This window comes from Pithys albifrons, chromosome 17, assembly GCF_047495875.1.
Source record: "Pithys albifrons albifrons isolate INPA30051 chromosome 17, PitAlb_v1, whole genome shotgun sequence".
In the NCBI taxonomy this organism is placed as follows: Eukaryota; Metazoa; Chordata; class Aves; order Passeriformes; family Thamnophilidae; genus Pithys; species Pithys albifrons.
Window position 1 is genome coordinate 9,021,237 of NC_092474.1, and position 23,009 is coordinate 9,044,245.

General features: G+C 46.3%; 1 protein-coding gene across 1 annotated transcript in view; it reads left to right on the top strand.

Moving 5' to 3' along the window:
- The first annotated feature begins 1,217 nt into the window (after positions 1 to 1,217).
- The window catches only part of HIC2 (HIC ZBTB transcriptional repressor 2), a 71,959-nt gene continuing 50,167 nt past the window's right edge, over positions 1,218 to 23,009 (top strand). The window contains exon 1 of the mRNA XM_071572196.1: positions 1,218 to 1,370. The gene's annotated coding sequence lies outside the window, so the exon portion shown is untranslated. The remainder of the gene's footprint in view (positions 1,371 to 23,009) is intronic.

The window sequence follows — 23,009 nt, forward strand, 5'->3', positions numbered from 1 at the left end:
TCGCTGGAGTTGTGGCTATTAGGGAATTATTAGGCATGTGTTAAATGTAGGCTCAGCTTCACTAATGAATCACCTTGCCCAGGCTGCAGAGAGTTTTGGTTATGGGTGGCTGTCAGGGTGCAAAAGGAAAGAAAATATCATCTCACACTTGCAGAAAGTGATTCTTACATGGGATAGTGGAATTACTCCTGTGCACGATTACAATAAAAATGTTTCTATGCACTGCTCCTGGTATTAGAGATTAATTGGCTATGGAAGGGAGAGAGTGCTACAAAGGTGTAATTCAGATTTCTGCACAGTTGTGCTTTGTGGCAATGGTCAGTAAGATTAAGATGATATCAATTCACTTAACATTTTACAAAATAATAGCTTCAGTTTGCAGGCTGGGCACATGCTCATTGTAAGCATCTAAATAGCCCTTCTTGATCAGTGTGATTATTGATGTGCTTGAAGTTAAGTATGATGGAAATCTTGCAGGACCAGGGATGAAAAACACAACTAATTTCCCCTCCCCAATAATTCCAATAGGTAAATAACTAAAAAAAAAAAAGGTACAAAATAAAACTTCATATTCTATGGATTTTGTGTGTGCAAAGGCTGTGTCAGTATCTGTGTCCTGGATGGTGCAAAATGCAGTGACAGCCCTTATCACATAGAGAGGAGTGATAAAAAGCTAATATGCAAATTGTGCTATACATATTTCCTAAATTTGTGTACAAAGCTTATTTCAGATTCCAATACATGTACAAGCTACAATTATTTCTCTTAACACACACTTGAGAGCTCATCAGTGATGGGACAAATAATCTCAACAAATTCCTTTTTAATTGCTCAAAGCCTGGAGGCAGCAGCAGTATTTGGGAGCAGTGGTCGGGCTCCGCGCTGGGTTTCGGGGTGTGGGTGGCAGGGCCGGGGGGGCGGCTCGGGGTGGGGGAAGCCCTGGTCCCTCGGTGGGAATTACCCGCTCCCTGTCCCTTTCCCAGCTCCGCCGCCGCAACATTTATTGCAAAAGCAGGAAATTGCTTATTACTAAACTAGCTGGCAAGGGAGCGGTGCCGATGCTGTTCCACACTGGCACAGCACTTGCTTAGCTGCTGCTTTCCCTGCCTCTCCTTGTTCCGCTCTTTCTTCTTCTTCTTCCCCCTCTTTCTCTCCTCTCTCCCTCTCTCTCTCCTCTTCTTTTTTTCATTTTGGCTTCTATTCAAATGTGGGTCAGGGGTGAGCGGCTCCCAACGTCACAAGCTTGCAAGATGGCGCTGGGAGGAAGGCTGTGAGATGAGGAACAGGCTGGTATAAACCGAGAGGACAGGAGAGGGAGAGGAGGAGAGGGGAAGGGGAAGAAAAGCTGCTGCTCCAGATGCAATAAGAAGGTAACGCGGCGCGGGGCGCGGGTCCCGCGGGGCGGCCGGGCGCTGCCGGGCTCCGCCGTGCAGCCCAGCCCCGCTCCCCCGTTCTTTATTCGCAGCCGCGGTGCTTTGCCCATCTGCACGGGTCCGCTCGGGAGAATCGCCGGGGTGGCGGGGTGTCCCCTTGTTCCCTGCCTTGCATCAGCCGTGCCCGGCACCGGCGGTACTTCCATTGAAAAAGCCCGAGCTCGCCCCTCTGCCCGTGCCCCTCTCGCTGCCCGTGCCCCGGGCCCCCTCCCCTCGCTCTCCCGGCGCTGCCCCGTTGCTTTGGGGCCGCGGCGTGCATCGCTGTGCCGGCCACCACCGTGACTGCCGGGGGGTTGCAAATGCTGGTTATTCGGTTGAAGCGGCTGGAAACTTTCCCCCTCCTCCCGTGCCGTGTGTGTGTGTGTGTGTGTGTGTGTGTGTGTGTGTGTGTGTGTGTGTGTGTGCGCGCTGCCCCTGCCCCGGCGGACGGTCGGGCGGGGGCCGCAGCTGCTGTGCCCGCCGGGCCGGCCGGCGTGGGGCTGAGCGCGGGCGGCCCCGGAGCAGCCCCTGCTCCCCATCCCCACTCGCCGCTGCGAGTGAACTGTATTTTTTTTCCCCGAATTTTGGGATCGGAGCCCCAGCGTGCCGGGGGGCGTGTTTGTGCCGGGGATCTGGCCGCATTGTGGAGGAGAGGGCAGGAAAGGGGCTCCCGGGACTTGCATCGCCTCCTTCCCCCCCGCTGTCCATCCGCCGGGCTGCGAGGCGACGAGCCAGGCCGGCATCCCCCAGCCCCAGGGCCGGCCCCAGCCCCACCGAGCACCCCCTGCCCCATCGGGACCGCGGTGAACTTTTGCCCTGGCTCCCCCCGTCGCCGTCGCCCCCCTCGGTCGCTCGGGATCGCGGAGGGAAAGACCCGCCAGCACCGCTCGCTCTGCCCGTCGCTGCGGGTCTCTGGCTTTTGTTACGGCCCCATCTCGGACGCAATGGACGGAGCAGGATCGCGCACCCTCCCGTGGCCGGGGGCTCCCCGGACCCTGCCCGCCGGCTTTGTGCCCCGCAGGAAATGCGCGTTCCCCGGCCGCGCCAGCCAGCGCAGAGCTGTCCACCCGGTTTAAAAAAATTCAAAAATTAAAAACTAAATAGTACGTCTAGGCTGGCAGTATTGCTGCCGAGGCGCTGGACATGGCAACTGAGGGAACCGGGCGGGCTGGTCGCTGCCCGGTCCCGGACCGGGCTCGGCAACCCCCGGCGCGCCGGTGCCGGTGCCGGTGCCAGCTCGGCGGCGGGGGGGTCCGGGCTTTTTGTGGTGTTTTTTTTTTCCTAGTTGCATTTAAAAGCAAAGCCAAGCCGGCGGGCGGAGTGGGGGCGGCTCCGTGCCGGCCCCTGCGCGGAGCGCGGCCCGGGAGCCCCGGTGTGCCCGCGGTGCCCGCAGCGCCCGGCCCCTCCGGTACGGGGCGAGAGCCGCGGGGAAGTCAATTATTGACTCCGCTTGGCCGGGTCCCAGGTGGAAGCGGGCACGGCGGCTCCCGGCGGCGGCTCTCGGCGCGCCCCCCGTTATCGGCGCCGCCAGCCGCGCTTCTCACGGGGCTCCGCGCCCCGCACACCGCAGGGGTGGCGCCCGGGCTGGGCACTCGGAACTTTTGTGCCACATCCGCAGCTTTGGAGAACTCGGGTGGCCGCGGCGCTTCCAGAGGCGGGTAACTCGGCGTTAGTGTCTGCGAGTGGCGCGGGGGTGTGTACACCTTTCCATAGAATTAATGAATTATATATGGGGACCCAAGTGATTTAGCAGGCGGTTACCGAAATCACCCAGGATGTTACTTTGCTGTTAGAATAAATCTGAGAGGGCAGCCACAAAACAGCTAAGAGCATCAGAATTACATTCTGCTAATGAACTGTCCTTGGACCAAAACTGGTTTAAATTTGTTGCGGAATGCTGTTTATATTTGAATAGCTCCCATGTTTTTCCACAAATTAAAGGGGAAAACAATATGCAAGAATCACTTTCACTGGAAAATGTCAGAACTATGAGCAGATGTTTGCTGAGCCTGATAAATACAATGTATAAACAACTAATATTTCAAGATCACTTACTACTGTTTTTTATGACTTAGAACTATTGTAATATACTACAGCGGCTCTGGAGAGAAAGCTGTAAAGGACTCCTTAGGATTTCACAGCAAATCTACATGGGGAAAATGACATATGGAAAGAAAATTGACTTATTTCCACAACTGCAAGTGGCCTCCTTTTTGCGCCTTTTCATTAGCAATCTAATCCTAAAAGCATTAGGAGCAATTATTTGCAGTGGTGCCTGACATTCTAGGTCTAATTATTTAAATCAGTTTAACTTTTGGTGGTTGACCCATTAGGTCAAATCTGTGTGCCCTTTGTTATATTTATTAAAAAAAAAGGAGAAGGGATGTCTTCAAACTTGCCACCTGCTACTGACATATCATTTTTAGCTCTGGAGGAGGTCAGCATTAAGAATAAGCAATGTCTTACATTTGTTACTTTCCATTCTAACATGGGTAAGGACACCCCGTGTAAGTGCCTTGTTCTCTGGTGCCTAAAATCCATTGCTTAATCACGACAGACTTGTGTGGCTGCAGGAGTAAGCAGGAGGAGTGGGAGAATCGGAGGATATGGCAGGTTTTCCCTATGTCATGCTTCTTAATCTATGTGAAATGCAGATGAGACACACATACATAAAAGGGATGATTTTTCAGTGTTTGGTGGAAAAGCTTCTTCCAGGGATCCGAGAGAGCTCTAAATCTTTAATGCATAAAGAAATAGCTCACGTTAGTATTCACATACATTGCTGGGCGGAATGACTTATGGATGTGTAGATAGTAATAAGTATTGCGAGATGCTCGAAGCACTTGGTATCACGTGATGTGCCGTAGTGTCAGTGCTGAATTGTTTGGCAGAAGCCCATGTGTGACAAGGGGTGGGGGGAGAGAGGAGAGAAAGAGAAGGTGAGAGGCCTTATTCCACAAGGGTGCATGTTCAATTTATTTTGATTAGTCATTTAAATAACTAGAAGACAACCTAATACTAAGCAGTTTGGCTCTGTAATGGATTTAGACTCTGTAAAACAGGCACTGCAGCCCAAAATTGGTGGTCACAGCATGAAATTTGAAGTTGTGAACAGCAGATCTTGCAATGAGAGTTCCCATTTTCCAGCATCTTTACAGTCCATAGTAATTAAGAACTGTCAAACATAAACTGTAGGTTGTGCATTCCTTTGACCTTGCAGAACATAGTGTGTGGCTGTTCTTTGGCTCCTGCTGCCTTCTTTGGTGGTAGATGTAGGGAAATGGGATAATGTTTGAAAACCGAGGTGCGTTTGCCTTCGTATCAGAACTCCTGTTTGTGCTGACTGCAGCATTTAACCCTCTCACCCAGTCTGATGAACACAGTGTGGTTTGACAGGCAGAGGTATTGGTGGGATGACATTGTCATGTTTTCTCTACAGAAACCCAAGTTTGCCATCCCCAAACCAAATCTGACTGATAAGGTGTGTACGAACGAAACTGCAGCTTCTGACAACAGCCAGGGAAGGATGTTGCCACAAAGCAGCATTTCAGTGCTGCAGCAAACGTGGTGTTGGAGTGGGAGAAAGCAAAATCACATTTGTGACATAGCCATTATATTGGCTGTATTGTGACAGGCGAAGCTCCATGGGAAGGGACCATTTCAGCATCAGTGGACATGCCTTCCCTGCTGGGCTGGGAGAAAAATTAACAGGGCTCAGCTGTGGCATTGCAACAACAGAGTGTCGGCCCAGCCATGAGCAGGAGAATATATTTCAGAAATAAAGATGACTTCTCCCTTGGTTTGGTGTGGATTGAGCAGCAGTGATTGAGCCACTAGGGCTGCTTAAATTGGTATTTGTCTTGCTGTAGTAGGGGGAGCAAGGACAATGCAGTGCAGTGGGGATTGCACTCTGCTGTGCAGTAGCTCATTGGCAAAGAAACTGCATTGGTGGTTTTGGTCTCTTCTAATCAGTGGTGACAGTGTGCTTCTCTCAAAAGCAGCAGAAACATTAAAAAGGTGTTCCTGAGAGCTGTATTTTCTTGTTCAGTTAGCATCTCCAGGTTCCAACAGGATGCCAGTTTTAAGCTGGGCTTCTTTCCTTGAAGTGTATGTGTGTGATGCTGGCTGTCCAAACTTGTAAAGTTACTCACGCTTCTGGTTTGTAATTCCTGGAAAGAAAATTCACCCTCCAGTGCTGGTTCCCACAAAACAAGGAAGACATGAAACAGTGAGGCTAATCCTGAATTTTAAGCTGATACAAAAAGAGTTGTTACAATAGCTGTAAAGGAGGAGACTACAACACTTCAATAGCTGTACCTGCTGCAAGTGACAGGTGGGGGAAATTTTGTTCTTTTTCATCTATGTTTGGATGACAGCCCAGTCCTGGCCACAAACTGCAATCCAGGATTAATCCTCACATAGTGTTTTCTTTCTATATATCAGATTTCTCATTTTGTTAATAAGCACAGCCCAGCATGCTCTTCAAGTCAGCTGCTCTGGAGTGGAAGCGACCGGGTTTGGCGTTGTTGAAGTGACTACTCTCATGCTTTCTTGGAGCCCGTATTGTTTGACCAGGGCAGGGCAGAAGGTGATCCTTGTAATCACAAATCCTAAACAGGGATTCTAGTTACTGATTTTACTTAGTGGAAAGGAGTGGGGAATGTAGTTTATCCAGGATTACATCTGCATTATATCTCATTTTCGGATGTGCACCCTGCGGATTTGAAGGGGCTAAAGAGTGATCTTATAAACTGAAAAACTGGAGCAGGCATTTGGAAATGGAGCTGTTGAGGGAAGCTTCCTTCACTCACTCCCTTGCCAGTGGAGAAGAGAGACAAGCAGCTGAGCTGTCCTGCAGAAGGTGGTAGAAGACACTGATGGCTAAGCTGGGACAAGAAGGGTCTGAGCTTCAGCTGGCATAAGAATTGTCTTGCTCAAAACTGTCAGCCGAGAACTCCCCCAATAACAGCAGCCCTGAAAACAGGGTGAACTTCTTGCTTCTGTTGCTGAATGTTGAGAGAGATCTGTGCAGGAGTGAGGAGCAACCCCTCTTGATCTTCCAGCCTTAAGTACTGGATGGATAAACTTGCCAGTGCTGTCCTTGCCCAGGTTCTGGATGGGAGGTGGGAAACATTTCATGTCAGTGCACTGGCCTGAGGCATTTGCTGTCCTTCAGTCCCCTGGGGAAGGGAGAAGGGGAGGCTTCCCATAATATATCAGTTTATCCTATCCACTCCCTCCTCCCACTGAACCAAACACTGTGCAAGATAAAATTGTCTTCAAATCAATCTTTTCCCATGAATTTAAAAAGAGATGGATGATGGACTGACTGGGGAGAGGCCTCGTGGTGCACAGCCTGCCTCTGCTCTTCATACTGGGCCAGGCCCATTCATTCCTGGGCTGCTCTGAGAGGACAGGGCTGTACAGCAGATTCCTTCCCTAAATGTGTGCTCATTTCTTGTTGTATAAAGAACCATTCAGTGAGTGGATTCAGTTTTCCAGGAGTCACATAAAGGCACTGCCATGTAAGACTGCCCTTACTGCATTTCCATCTGCTGTCAAGATGCCACCAGCCAGTTTGGCAGTTTGGAAATCTTTTCTCTTGTTCGATAAAGAGGAGAATGGAGTAATTTGCATTGCCAGTTTTAACTGAGAGTTGCAATCGGGTGACAAGAAACCTTATTTTAAAGCTGTCTTGTTTGTCTCTGTGGTGGTTACTCTCCAGCAGAAGGACTGGATCTCTCTGGTTTGTTCTATTAAAACATGTTGATCTGCACCTAAAAATAACTTTAAAGTAAATTTGATGTTATTTTCTCTTAAGCAGGAGGACAGGGTTTAACATATTCAGGCTATGATCTAACATGCAAATCAAAACCAAAAGTAATTTGCTGTTATTGTTTCTGAGAGGTGACTCATACAACTTCATGTGTAGCATTAAATTCAGTGAAATGCTAAACCTGAATATTTTGAAGTGTTAAATAAAAATACTTTCTTATCAAAATACTTTCTGATGACGTCCTGAGATCCCTTCCTGTGCGACTTACTCTGTGATTTTTATTGAACTCCAATTTGAATGCAAAGCAAAGGAAATGTTCTTTAAGCAAAAGGGAACTGATTATTTTGTAGTTATGTTGCTCTTTATGAGTTTGGAACTAGCAGATACTAGTGTCTAACACCTAGTTTTAATTGGGAGGACAGGAAGCTTTCCTGCCCCTCCTCGAGTCTCAGTTGCTTTCTGCAGTCTGAAAGAACTGGTTACTGAACTAAAACTGAAAAAAAAATCCTCTCTGTCCTTCTGCAAGAGGCTCCTGATGCGAAGGGTTGGTTAAAGTGCCCAGAGTGGATGAAACAATGAAGTAGTGGGTTTCTCAGTTTAGGGACTGATTTTCCACAAAAATTCACTAGCAAATGCACACAATTGAATACTGACTTTTTAAAAACAAGACCTGTTTAAAAGAAGGTTTGAAATTATGTCAGGGTACAGCGAGACTTAAACTTGTGCTGATTTTATTTCCCCTGCTCCTGGAAGGATGAGATGCTTTGTTATTCCTTGTTTCTGCTTACCCTTACAAAGTATCCAGAACAGTCCCCATGTGGCACTTTTTGCTCAAACTTCTCAAGTTCTGGAAAAAACTCTTTGTTCTTTTCTAGGCAGTTCAAGTTCTTGGATAAGGTGATATTAGTCACATGCTTATGCCCAGTCTTCAGAGAAAAACATGGATGTCCTTCTAGACAGGGGAAATATCTACCAAGGTTGTAGATGGCAGGGAGTCCACTAAAACCTGTAAGTCTGTGTGCACAGCTATGAAGTGTACATAGACAGAACCATGGCACCAAAATGCTCAATAATGGGAATTTTGGCATGAGCGTGAGAGTTGTGTTGCAATTCTTCAGATGTCAGCAGACTGATGTTTGGTTGAGTGTGTTTTAAAAGTAATGTAAATTATGACTTGAAAAGTTTTACCCAGAAAACTTGGTTATAAGCACATACTTTTATGAACTGGTACAGTGGTTGAATGTTTGCCCACATCTAATTCTTCTGGGTGAGCTTGTGGTCTGAGGAACTCTGCTTCTATCACTGATTTAATTTTTCCATGCTATGGTCATGAAGGAAGTTAAGCAACTTCAGTTTTCTTCATCTTTAAAGTATGGAGAATACAATGTCCTTGGTTTGTCTTGTATATTTATCTTATAAATGCTCATCATATTTAAAAGTTTGCATAATGGGACCCTGACCTTAGCAGCAGCCTGTAAATGCTGTCATCATACACATAATTCTAATAAAGCTTCAAAATGGCAAAGTTGCCAAAGGATTATGCAAAACCCACGGTGGGGGAAGGAGGCTGCAGAAGATTGCTCTCCAGTCCTTCAGAAATGCTACATTCCTTGGTTTCCACTGTACTCTATCAAACAAAGCTTTCAAAATTCTGATGAAAATTGAAACGTGCCAGCTGTAAAAATTGTTCACTTTTCGTGACAGCATTGAAAGTACTAACGAGGCTCAGTTCCTCTGCAGTAACACTGGGAGGTTTTGGAAGGTCTGTTTTGCACTGAGAGTCCCTTCCTGGACATAAATAATCAATAATGTCTCTTGGGGTGCAGCCTGTGTTCCTGTGCCTTTCCTCCCCGGGTTGTGTGGTGCAATGCCAGCGCTCCGTGTGACGCAACAGTCTTGGAAATTCTTGGAAAAGCACTTCCGTTTGCTCTAGGTAAAAATGGTGTTGGCAGCAGAACTGCCTCTGCTGTTTACAAGCTGGCAGGATTCTTCAGTGAACTCCAAGAAAAGCAGCTTAATGTATGCGGTTCTGCGGATCCGTCCAACGTGCAGAGGTGTTTGGGGCTGTTGGCCTGTGATTATGGGCGGTGCCTTGGGGGAGGAATGTCCTGAGTATTTCCCCAAGTGTGGACCTCTTTTCAGTAGCTGTAGTCAGCTGGTTTATTCCAGTCAGGCTGGGTCTCCCAGTTTCTGGTTGTTACTTGTAAGCAGTCGGTTTAATTGCTCTATTGATACTCCTGAGCTGCTGAGTGAAGGAACAAGTGACCTTAGTGTGGAGAGAGGACCATCAGCTTCATTCTGATGATCTCTGTTTTGGTGGCTAAAACAAAGGGTTGAGTGTGAGAATTTGCTTGCCACTGATTTGTTGTTTGAATCTGGAAAAATCTTTTAATCTGTCTGTACCTCCCCACCTCTGCCTGTGTCAGGCCATGATATTTTTAAGATGGGCTGAATTTCCATTAGCATTTAATGGACAGTAAATAACAGTAGTAGTTGCTGTTGTCTAATATTTCATCCTGTTAATCGTGCAAGACCATTTCAAGCTGAATACTGTGCTAATAATTCAGTGTCTCTGTAAGTGGAACCAAATGCAGAGAAAATGAGTACATTTGATAGAGCTGTAGTACTGGAAATCATGCAGTTACTTAAAAGCTGCATGGAGGTGTAACTGAAAACAGAGGACAGTCATGGAAGGAAAAATATTCCAAGGGTCCTGCTGGAACAGTGCTCACTGGAGTATGGAACTAAAATACTTGCCTATCCAGAGAAGAGATCCCTTCCACCCAAAGATCTCAAAATGCTGTCATAATTAGTAATCTGTGACTTACAGCTGCATCTCTGGTATCTCCATGTAACCTTTTTAGAGAAGTTTATATGACTTTCTGAAAGCTGCCCAGGGGTCCTTCCCTACCAGCACAGAAGCCGTGGCCACGGCTCAACATACCAGCTTCCTCTCCCAGGAGACACAAACATCTGATGAAGCACTTCAGTTTCTCTCTTTCACTTGTCAGAAACAAAATTGCGCTCTCCCTCCCAAATTTTGAGAGTCCATGGGAGTTGCGGCCTGGCCTGCATGACACCAGCTGTGCATTTCAAAACATTTATCAGTCATTTTCTACCGAATGCCCAGAGCATCTAATACCATCTGCCAGAGGCCTGGGGTGTTCCCCATCCAGTAACTGGTTGGACAAGAAAGGGGGAAAGGAGTCCAGGTGAGCCCAAGCAAGATTCCATGTACATCTACTGCCATTATTCAGAACATTTGCCTATTTGTGCTTTGCTTCCTCTGTGGGTACACATGGACTCGAGCTACCTCTATGTTTATCTGAAACAGCTTCAGTTGTACTCTCACCAAAACCTCAAAAACCCAAAGCACCCTCCCTAAACCTTCCTGGAGCAAAAGCAAAGTACATCCCCTTTTGAGGTGGAGGGGGAGCTTCTTCATTACAATGGCTTTGACCATCAAAAGTGGCGAGTGGGAGGTATCTGACAGCGTCAGTGCTGGAGATTGCCTGGCTGGGGTCACGCTGCTGTAAGTGAGAAGGTGGCAGCTGTCCTTTGAGGCACGCAGGATGCAGCATTTCAGGGCAACTTGTAGAGTTTTTTTCCATAAGAACTGCTCCATGCTGTGCCATGCTGCTGTCCCACCCCTCCTGTTCTGTTCCTTGGGAGTGGGGAAGGGCTGGGTGCCCATCAGGAATGCTGCTGATGGCATGGGGAAGGCAAGTCTGCCTGTGCTAAACTTCCACATTACTGGAGACTAATCAGTCAAGTTTGTTGCTTGAATTTTGTTTTAAGTTCCCAGTTTTTTAAATCTTCAAGGGAGGAAGGATGGCAGCATCTCAAGTGAAGTCAGTGTAATGCCAGGATGTGGGATTTCTGTAATTCAGTGCCTGTCATACTGTTTTTAAGAAACTACTTGAAATTAAAGAAGTGGAGGGGTAGAGTGAACATGGTGATTTTGCAATAAAATAAAAAAATGAACAGTTCAAACTGGTTGTTGGTCCGATCAGAGTCTTCAGGGAAAACTGTCTTTAACAGATGTCATTGTAAGGGTAATGCTGCACTTGATACCAAAAATTAGCTTTAATGCTATAAATGGAGATAAAGCACATTGCAGCAGACAATATACCCCCAGCCCGTGTCCCTGGCTGAAGAGCTTGCAATGCAAGGCACAAATAGGTGCTGTGTAGATAACTGGCTGGGGGGGTCGGATTCTGCAAATGCCTACTCAGGCACTTTGCTTGAACTCGGTGTGACTGCTGGAGTAAGAGCTTGCACAACCCAGCCCCAGGAGTGGAGCTGGGGCCTTCGAGCTGCTGGGTAAAACAGAGCTGCTTGGGGGGTTTATTTGTTTTCCAGGTGCCTGGTGAGGTGGCTCTAAGTAGGAGCCGCTTCCGACCCCGACTCGAACGCCTGTTTATTTGCTGTAATCACCTTCAACCTGAAATTGCAAAACTCCTGTGGATACACTAATGATGCCTTTGTAAAGTTTCCCTAGCAAAAATTCAACTGGGTTTGAAAAGCACATGCTTCTTTCAAAACTCTCAGCCATAAAGCTCAGTCCTGCCAGCCCGGTGGGCTGAGAACATTTCGGAAAAGGTCAGGGGGCCCATCGAATGCTGTGGTCCAATTTCCCAGGCTGATTTGTTGCCTCAGCTCTTTGAAGGGAGTGGAGCACCTGCAAATCCCCTTCTGGGGATTCCCTTAAAATGTGGGGAAGCCTCCAACAGGTGTGTGGAGCTGGCATGGCCTTGGCCAAGGTGGGGAGAGGTGTGGCTGGGACACGTCTCAGCCTGTGCTTGGGCTGGAGCAGGGAATCAAAGAGGCTGCAAGTGGTGGCTGTTCGCAGCTCCTCTACTTCCCCTGAGCACAGGGAAGGGATGCTCACCTTCACCAGGTGAATTCAGTGGGCTGTTCCCCACGTTTCTGCAGCCTGGTGGAGGTGGCAGCGGGCAAGGGAGGTGCAGCTGCCTGTGCTCCCCTCCGAGAGACAGCGGGTTGGCTGTGGGGCAGATGCTGACTAATTGCATCAGGAAAATAGTGGGAGGTGATGGAGCTGATTCAGATCCCTGCTTTAAGAATCCTGAACCTGGCTGAGCGAATGCCTGATTAATGTATTTTCTTCTCTGATTTGCTTTGAGGTCACAGTTCAGAGGCTCAGGAGAGACGGGGCAGAACGTGAGGATCTCGCTGGGTGTGTGTCACACTCGCTGCCCAGGTGCTCTCCCTGGAAAAGGCTTTGCCACAGGGAAGTCCCAGACAGGCTGTGGTGCTGCTGTGTCAGGGAGGGCTCTTTCTGGCTTTCTGCCTGGATAGGGGTTTGAATCCTTCTTCTTCTTAGGAGGCAGTTCCCTGGCTGGTATTAAAGAGTTTTTCCTATTGATGGGTCACTGGATCTTCTTCGTAAGACCTTTCTGGCTTATTTTAAATTTAATGTTAACAAAGCATTTCTTTTGCCTTCATTGAGAAGAGAGCACTTCATCTGAGTAGGGAAGAAGAGCATGATTATTCATAGTCAGTCTCTGCAGTGAATGACTGAACAAAAATAGTCCAACTGGAAGAGTACATCAATCCTACTGAGGGCAACAGCTTTTAAATTCTGTTCATCCCCAGAAGTCATAGAGAAAAATATGTTTTCTCCATCCTGCTTCTTGTCAGAGGATTTGTCAAAATGAAATATACCTCTTTCCCAATCCAGTTTTTAGAATGTATTTGCTCTTTAAGAACAAGTCAGCACAGTAATCCTGTTTCACGTTAACTGCTGTGAAATATGGTGTTAACTTTTTAGCCCTATAGTGGCAGGAAATGAGATTTAAGATTTTTTTTTTTCCTTCAGTATAAAAGAGTTTGGGAGTAGGATTTAAAAAAAAAAATCTTCACAATCCTCTCTCTATTTCCATAGATTACTCTTTCCATTCATTCAATTTGTCTATTATGCAATTAGGTGTATGATTTTAACTGTGATAGTCTTTAAATGCAAGTTGACACTTCAGATCCCTGTGCTGGGTTCAGCTCTTAGTCCACAATGTCTGCTTATTGAAATTTATGCTTTGATTGTCTAACCTGTGGGATTCTTTGCTTCCACCAGAGTACTGAGTTGTGCTTTTTCCAACTATTCCTACATATTTGCTATATCACTGTAATCTCTTCCTTCCCTGAGCTGTGTCTATTCCTGTTCTCTCTGTCTTTTTTCATACAAACTTTGCACCATGTCTTGGCCTGTCCTTCATAAATATGACAGTAATTTCTTCTCTCTAAGCTCCTGCAGAACTTCAGAGTCACCAGATAGTCTGGGGTTACATCCATGCCAGTGTGGCATCTACCTGTGCAGGAGACTCTTCAGAACAGGGTCTGTGTTCCAGAACTCTCTGCAAACACCCTTCCTATTACAATACTTGAAGGCCACTTGGCAAACATCTTTATTTTTTTCTGACTTGTATGAAACTGAAATCCCAGTAAATAAAGTGTCCCTGCAAATGCATTTATGAACAGGGGAAATGAGGAACATTGGCTGTTGTACTGAGAATGTCCTTCAGCTTCCCTTACTATACTTTAAAATATTTGATTATCTCTTCTGGAGCAGAAGAATCATTTGATAAAGTTTTAAGGAATATTCCAAAAGAGACAAACTTGAATGTGTTGCTGCTTTGTCTTGCCAGATACCAGTGGTTAGATTGAAGCCACTGATTGTACAATTCCCGCTTACTCTTGACATCAAACCTCCAGCTTATGTCAAAGTCCACAGTTTCCAGAACTGTATGTCCTTACATCCGGGGGAAACTTGTGACTGATGGAAGGTTTGATATCAACTGCTCTCAAATCCCATTGGAATCAGTGAGCTGAGGGTGCTGATTGCTGAGAGCAGCCCAACAGCTCAGATGCAATTTGCAGATCAGATCCCTCCTGCCGCTGGGATGCAGAGCCTTGAGGAGAAGCCATAGATTGTCTCGTTCCCTGCCCTGGACAGTCCTAAGCCTTGTCATTAAACTGTTCATTATCTGCTATACACATGTATGCACCCTATCTCTATGTTAAATATAGGTGAGTAGTACTAGACATGAGTTTCTGTGTGGAGTAACTGAACTCAGTTACTCTTGACATTCAATTACAACAGGAAAAAATGGGGTTTGGTACTTAGTGCTGAATAGCAGAGTTCAACTCATCAAGTTTTTCTATTGCAAAAATGCTAGGTCTGAATTTCTGAAATAGTGTGTGTCTGTAATGGCCCAGAGACATGACAGTACACGTGGAGCACATGAAGGGGAAGACAGAGGACGTGAATTTTTCTGCAGGTTTTAACAAAGCCAGAATTTTCCATGCCCTCTGCTCTGCCACACAGAACAAAAGCCCCAGAGGGTTTGTTTCTAAAGTCATTTGAGATCTGCCAGCACAAAATGAAAGCCCCAAGGGTTTCTGCAGTCATTGAAGGGGCATCTACCACCCATAAATGTGAAAATGCAACTGAGCTGCACTTTGAAAGTGAGAGGACAGTGGCCTGGCACAGTCACTGGGGAGTCACTGAACTGTCAAGACTGACACAATGTGAAACTCATGAACTTGTGCTTAAGCAAGTTCTTTGTTTCACCAGTATCTGAATTATGGTGTGTGATGGCTTTTGGGCCCCACATCCCAAGTGTTCCCCTGCCACCCTCCCCCTGTCTGTGCACAAACCAGCTCCTCTTCAGGGACATTTGGTGTGGCACAAAGCCTGCTGGAAAATTCCAAAATTTTATTAGGCCTGGGCATTCCAGCTCCCTGGCTCTGGCAGGACACCTGAGTTTTCACTGCTGGTTTTTAGGAGTGCCCATCTGAGCAGTGTCTGTGCTGCTGGGGGCGTGGGGTGACCCCAGTGTGGCTGCAGGGATGGGTGTGCAGCCCTTGCAGGGGGCTGTGCTCCTGCCCTTCCAGGGCTCCAGTAGCCCCCTGGGCACTCAGGGCCGTGGGGGCAGTGGGAGGCAGCGTGGGCAGTGCCAGGGCCCACCTCAGCCCTTGGCTGCCGGAATTCCCTCAGGCAGAGCTGCTGCGGGGCCGCTGTCACGGGCAGTTGCACCTGATATGTGGGAGTTACTTGGCACCTTGTGGATGTAGTTTCCCATTGATTTTTGGTGGGATTGATTTATAGAGCTATTTAATGGAATTGATTCTTTTTACAACTTTTTTCCCCTCTTAAAGACCAATTGTTTTTCTTGAGTGATGGCTGCAGGGTTGTGTTTATGTATTAATATGCTCATGCACCCACAGCGCCAACTGTGTTCTCTCTACTCAAACTGCAAAAGAAAGTCTCCATCTCAAATGCCATCTCAAATTTTAATATTATATTTGATGTATGACCTGGAATAAATTAAACGTGCTAGAACTTGCAAGGTGAAATGTTCGTGGTGGGTATAACCACAAGGCAGTGTTCTATTAAGCCAAGGACTGTCGAGAATGTCTGTTGTGGTTGTGTCTGGGTTACGAGTGGCTCCCTTTGGTTTAGTGTAGGTGGATATTTTTATTCGGCCTGGCGTGTGAACAAGGGGATGAAACTTCAGAATTTACCTACAAGAAGAGTCAGGCTCTGCTGACTTTTCCTTTACAAGCCCATAGGAAGGAACCACATTTTTATCCTAAACCCAGTGCTTTTTTTGTATTGAATGTATTTTGTTGACTGTCACTCCAAAATGGTTTGTATTAAGGAAATATTATATACTACACCTGGAGGAATACTATGAGAAAGTGTGGATATCACAATTCCCTGTTACTGTTTTGTACTTTGCGGGTCAGTTCTGTCAGTAAGTTTAAGTGGCAAATTTGTGTTGTGGTTTTGGGCTTCTCTCTTATTCCTTTCTGTCTTTCTTCTTTCAAGAAGCACTGAAATGAATGTGGGCAGGATCCTCACTTTAGATGGGACTCCAGACCAGACTTGTCACCCAAATTTTCAAATCAGAGAGATGTGCGTGCTGAGGGCTTAGGACCCAAGAACTGCTTATCGTGATACAATAAAATCATCTCAGAATTAGCCAGCACCCAGGTCATACAAGGTATTAGTAACTCAAAAGTGCCTCCCTGAACAGCAAAGTGAAACAAACATCAACTGTCACAGTTTTTCTGTGTGATCCCTGTGTGAAATCTGGCTCAGCAGTTTGGCAGCTGTGTGTAGCACTGACTGGATCTTCCAAGTGGTGGTCTGATGTAGCCCTGAGCACGGTGCATTTGGGTAATCTGCTTATCACCAGAGAAGTGACAGAGACAGAGTCAGCAGGAGTCAACATCCTATTTGAATTGAAAAGCTCTCAACTTCATGACTACTTATCAAAACTTCTACCCTTGGCCAGATGTAATCTGGAGCCATCTAAAAACTGCTGAGGATCCAGCAGGGCCCACTCCAGTGCATTTACCTATGAGTTTAACAGGATGGCCAAGAATAATATCATGAGGATGCTGAGTGTGCAGCTGCTGAAGGAGTGGGTTGTACATATGAACAAAGCTTAGCAGGAAGACTGTAGATGGTAGATGCCTGATGCAGAGCAGATAATAGCAGAGTATCCGGTTGTCTTATATCTGCAGCTCCAAATCCCACACACCATTAATTTTGGAAAAGGACTCCAAATGTAAGCAAATTGCTCTGACCCAGATTTTGAACTGGTAAAGGAACTTGAATTCACATGCAAGGCAATATGGGCCCTTTTGCAAAGCATGGTATTTAAATGTGGCTTGCTTAGAGAAACTTCCAACAACAATCAACCTTCACTTTGTGCCCTAGGAGACTGCCAAGACTCCATTCAGCATCTTAGTGATCCTAAATGTCAGGCTTTGAGAGGGAAAACTCTCCTTACTTTGTAAATGAGACCTGCAGCAGTTGAATTATACCATAGTTATACAGAGATGTTTTATATACCACAGCCACGTTGTAAACTGGATTTTGCTTGCTTGGAATTATCCTGGTGATTTGTAGTGTCTCTGGCAGATGTGTCTCTCTCTAACCATTGCATGCCCTAAGCAATTATGCAGAGTTAACAAAAACTAGAGAAGGCAACTGCTCTTATCTGTCTTGCCCCATGCCAAGTCTTTGCCTTCCACTCTCTGCTGGGAAATAGTAGAAATTCCAGACATTCTTTGGAAGGGAGAGGGTTAAGTTTAAAGAGAAGGGTATCTTGTCTTTCACCAGGACTGGGGTGGAAAGATTTTAACTGTGCCTGCTCCCCAGAGGTGCTCGTTATGGGTGTGATGATACAGCCTTGGCAGGTCCTTGTGGGATAGATTGGACATGAAGGATCTGTACTGACAAGGTTCTTCTTTGTCAAATGGACAGATTCTGGCACAGTGATTCAGAGGATATCAGAAAAGGATTTGCAGGAGAATACATGATTTCATGGTTGGTGTTATGTAAATTGGACTCTGTTTGGTGTAGGGACTGCAGAACCTTCAGGCTGTCACTGGGCTGTACAAGCACAGTCTCTTCCCTGAAGCATGTCCCAGCCTAAATGGGCAAAAAAGGGAGAGAGGAAGCAGAGATATGAAGAGATGCATTACTGGGCCAAGGTGGTATGACAGATACAGAGAACTAGGAGTGATTCCTCAACGTCAACTCCTTCAGTTCTGGCTCACTTTGCTACCAGAACAGACTGCTGCAATTATAGCACTCTCTTTTGCATCCTTACTCTTCCAACTAAATTAACTTTCCTTGCCTCAAGGACTGACACAGTCCTGTACAGTCTTCTGGCATATTGCAGCTACTCCAAAGAACTGGAACAACAAGCACACAAACGAGTCACTGCACTCTGACTGATCAGTGCTTACTGTCTGTGTGTGGGTTTTAGCTGGTGGCAGTGGAAGGTGATCAGCTCCAAAAGCTCTGTGCGCAGGACAAAGCCTCCACACAAGCAGAGGTTGCTTCTGGATTTGTGCAGCTACACATCTCTCTTGCTGGCTCTGAGATGCCTTCCTTGCGCTTTGGTCTCTGGGTTCCTGGTGCTGAGCACACACAGGTGTCAGACCAGGCAGTGCCAGTGCCACCTCAGGCTGCCCTGGCCCTGGTTTGGGGACACCTTACCCAGATTGTGCCTGAGCTGCAGCCAGATCTGCCATCAAGTCATAACGGTGTAACTTGTTCTTGAGCATGTAATTAAAAAGAGTAACATCTGAGTTTGACCAGACTAAGTCTGACCTGTGGTCACCTCTCTCAGAACACATTAAATAGACCCCATTTTTATGAGTTTTCTTGAGACAGAGTGGCAATAACAGGAAACTAATGCAGATTCTTACTGCTCATACTCTGCCCTGGCTGCATGTGGAGGTTTTATCAGAACGCTCCGGTGTCTGCCCACTCCAGCCTTGCCAGTGTTACAAATTCCTTGCAAGCTCCTGCCTTCCTGAGAGTTTGAGCAACTGCATTTCTGTAGTGCTTGGACTGGTAAAACTCTGAGATAGAAACAAATATTCCTGCCCCAGAATATGGTAAACAGGACCAAACAGTTCTGTAGTCTTTGTGTGTTGCCTTGGTAAGTTTAAAGACTTCCGTGTATTAAATGATGCAATTGCAAATTCCTTAAAAAAAATAAAATGTCTGTAATCAGATAATGGTTGCTCTGGTGCTAGTGGTAATGTGGCATTGAATATCTCTTGGTTTGGCTTCCACAGTTCAGGAGTGAGGGAACTGGAATGGTGTTTACTGAGCCAATAAACTTCTCACTAAACATAATTCATGAGCTCTGGTTGGCTAATAACCAGGACCTCAATACTCTAACAGTTGGCCCCATACATTTTAAAACAAAGCTTTATTTGAAGTGAAAACTTCTAGAAAAATAAACTTTAGGATTTAGTGGCCTTTAATATTGTCCACCTCAGCAGGCCGTGAGAGATCTCATAACCAGAGAATGCATTTTAAAATATTTCTGTTGCAATCTCTCTGGCCAGTGCTACAAGGCAGCTACAGGGATTGCTTCAGCATCCTGTTTTGTTTGTTGCTCCCAAACTTAGAGGAATCCATACACTTCTTTTAAAATAGCACTGCGCAACGAATTCCCGCTCTACTGACGTTTAAAAAGTGTTTCTGCTGACCCTTGGAGTGCTCCAGGCAGTCAGCGGTTCTTCAGCTACAAGGGAAAGGTGAAGAGCTGAAACAAGGCTTACTCTCTTTAAGGTGGCACTTTAAAAATTATTTCCATAACCTTTCTTACAGTTTTTCTCTGGAGAGATCCTCATCTGAACAGGTTTATTTAAACACTTGCTGATGATGTAGCAGGGTTTCCCTTCCTCTCCTCCTGAATGAAGACCTGTGCTCTGCAGGTTCACTCAAGGAGGCTCCTCCTTGAAGCGCTGCAGAACTCGAGTTTTGGATTGGTGTCAGATCCCCACCCCTTCCCTGTGTGTAGAGGAGTGTTCTTGTGTTCTCTGTTTGTTTAGTTTCTTGTGAGTAAAATTTCCATTCTCAAAGAATGTGAATGAAATTTCCATTCTCAAAGAATCCCGAGCAGTTCTCAGAGGGGTGTGGGTGAGTGGTGGTTTTGCTCTCTGGAGCAGCTCTAATTTGTACTGGGGGCAGAGTAGTTAATTTTTAAGGACTGGGAATCAGGTAATATAGATTTCTGTGAATGGTTTTACCTTCCTGAGGAGGCCTTGCCACTCTGTGCTTGGACTGATGAGGACAAAACACAACCAACACAACCAGATGCTTTGAAGTCTGTAGATGAAAGATACCATATGAATGCAAAGTACTTGCCAGTTAATGTCAGCAAGTAATTTTGCTTGTACCTTGATGGAAAAAGCTTTATTGTCAGCTTACAATGAATGGATCTGCATATGCACCAGTAGTTCCTTCCCTTTTACTTAAGTCTTTTGGAGAATTATATTGACTACCTCTCAGAAAGATGGAGGGGGGTTAAATACCAGGCAATAAAAGATTATTGAGGAAATTTCTTGTCATGTGATACCTTAAAGATAATCCTTAGTAATATTTTGAAAAGGAAAGAAAATAACAACTATGCACAAGGAGTTCCTGTTAAATACTGTCTCATTCCCTGTCTTTCAGGGATTATTTTCTCATGCAGAGCTAAGCCTAGTTCCATCAATGCATAGAGAACTTCTATTATTATACACTGATTTGATAAGATAATGTAATTAGTGTCTTGGTCCATTGATGCAGACCTCTACTGTCCAAAACCAACATTAGGTTATTAAATCAATTCTCGTATTTGTTACAGTAATAAGATAAAATAGCATTATTTAGATACCGCTTGTCTAAACTTAGATAAGTCATTCAACCATATCTGTGTTTGCTTATCCACATTCTTCTTCTGCTTTTAAAAACCAGCACAAATTCGTGAGGTGGGTGCAGGCTTTGGATTTCCTGGTTTTTATTGTCTGGCATGTCTGTCAGTCATTTGTGTCCTGTGTGTGGCTCTGCCTGCCCTGCAGCAGATGGGCAGTGAGGAAATGAGGGCTCCAGTGGATAAATGCAGCAGCAGCAGCTGCTTTCAAGGAGGGTATCCATGAGCAGGCCACAATTGAGGTGGTGTCTGGGCAGCTAATCTGGAGAGATACCTACGGGGAATTTCTGCTGACACACACATTGGGAGACCTGGAATTGACAGCTGAACTGGCACAGGACCAAAGGCAACAGAGAGAAGAATTTTTAGGTAGAAAGACAGGTCTGAGTTTCCCAAATTACAGTTGTCTTGGGGAGCTTGGGAGTCTTCTGGCTCCAGAGAAGGAAGAAAGAGGCTTTGCCAAGTGCCCATTTCAGGCAGTTCATAGACTGATACAGTTTTTTATTATTCTGCTGGAAGTGGGTTGACTTGCTCAAAGGTTGCAGGGAATTGATTTTGGAGGTAATCTTTGATGTGTTTTGCCTTTTTTTTTTGGCTGTAGAGGCACAGATCCTATAGGACAATGACTGATTCAGCCTGATGTTGAGGGACCATGGTGTCCAGTGAGACCTATTTTAAATACTGCATTTTGTACTAACTTGGGCTGCAGACCACAATTCTGGTCCTGGTTTTGTAACACACTTATTTGCATGGGAACATCCTGCTTCTTGCATGTGTGAGGACTTCCAGGATGAGAGCTGAGCCCTGCTCAGCTTTTGTTCCCAAATTCTGTGGTGAACACAGGACTCTTTGAGAGTGCAGAGGGCCAAGTTGTGCTGCTCTGTGCTCCTGTTGTGCTGCTCCTGTGCAGGGCCAGATGGAGAGGAAGGGCTATTTAATGGGGTCGTGTGTTATTGGAAATTGCCATCTAACATTCCTCACTTTCCCCAGTGTGTTCTCCCCCTTCCAGGGTGGAATGCGGTAATTGCCATACCAGAAAGAAGCCATGATCTGTCTGTCTGGCCTGGCATCCTTTCTCCAAGACAGGCAAACACCAGATGCTTGAGGGAAAGGTACAAGAGCTCCTAAAACAAACAACTATGGTATAACTTGAGCATAGAGGAAGTCAGTGGTTGGCTTATGCCCTGAGGTGAGGGAGTTTCTGGCCTTTACTGAGTGTTCTGGGTAGCTGGGTATTCTCTGTCAGACATGACACACTTCTAAGCTGTTCTTGCAGACTCCCTGCCTTGGGTTGGGGACCAAGGAACAGCCCAGGTCAGCTGCACCCATGTGCACTGTCTCAGCCTTTTGGAGGGACAGGCACAGCAAGGTGTGTGTGATGCTGCTCCACTGTGTGTTGCTGATCTCACTGCCTGCAGAGCAGGATCACTCTGGGCTGTCAGTCACATCTGTTTATTTAGTTTGATAGTTTTGAGTGTCTGCTGCCTTTTCTCTCTTGCCTGTTGCCACCAGCCCCTGGCTCTTGTGCTGAAGGCACAGACTGTGTTGTCTGTTGCTTTTCCCGTAGTGCTCCATTTTGCATGGCTGTGTCCTCTTCTCTCAGCCCCTTCCCCCCTCACCTGTGCAGTAGCCTTTCTGTGCTGTACCTGACCTTGTGCTGCATCCCAAGGCTTCCCCTTGGGTGTGTTAGCCCTCATGAATATAATGGATGTTCCTGATCCTTCAGTAGCTCTTCCTGGAGAGGATCCTGATGGACTGTGTTCCAGGTGGTGTTACCAAATGACAGGATTTCCTCCTTTCAATAAAATGTGGTCTGACCTCTCCCCTACTCGAACACGAGAGCAGGAGGGTTGGCTCCGCTGGTGCTCAGTCAAGACCACCAGTAAGGGACCACTGAACCTCTACTGCAAGTCATGATAAGAACTATGTGGTTCCCTCCCTCCTGATGTTGTCCAGTGGCTAAATCTGTCATCACAAGCTGCACATGGACAGCGTGTCCTGCACAGGGACACTGCTGGCAATTAGTGTGAAACATCCTCCAGCAACTGCAGCCAAGAGCAAGAGGAGCCTGGGTAGAAAGGAGAAGGACCTAAAGCAGTGGCTTCATTGTCTGCTGCTGCTGGGGAAGTCAGGAATATGCAGGACCTGTGTTCGGCTGGGGGACGAGGAAGGGGAGAGTGCTCTTTTTAATTACGTGTTGCTAATTCTTTCCTAACCAGCCAGCCTGAGATTTCCTCGCATTCTGAGGCAATGCTTTCATCTGCCTCCTGTTTAACAATCTGGACCTGCTTGAGAAGTTGGTTTTCCTTCTTGTGGAAGATTGCACTGGAGCCAGTGTTGTTTACTTAATATCTATAATAAAAATTCTTTATCCTTTTTATTGCTTCCTCTCCAGCTCCAAAAGGGGTGGCATGGAAAATAGCACGTGTTCTGTAGGGAAGATCTTTTGGTTTCTGGTAACTAACCATAGTTACCAGACTACTCTCACTTCAAGCAATTGGTCATTCCCCTTGTGCTGCCTGCACTCCTGCAGTCTGTGGTTCTGATTTGTTGTAACTCTCCCAGCAATCC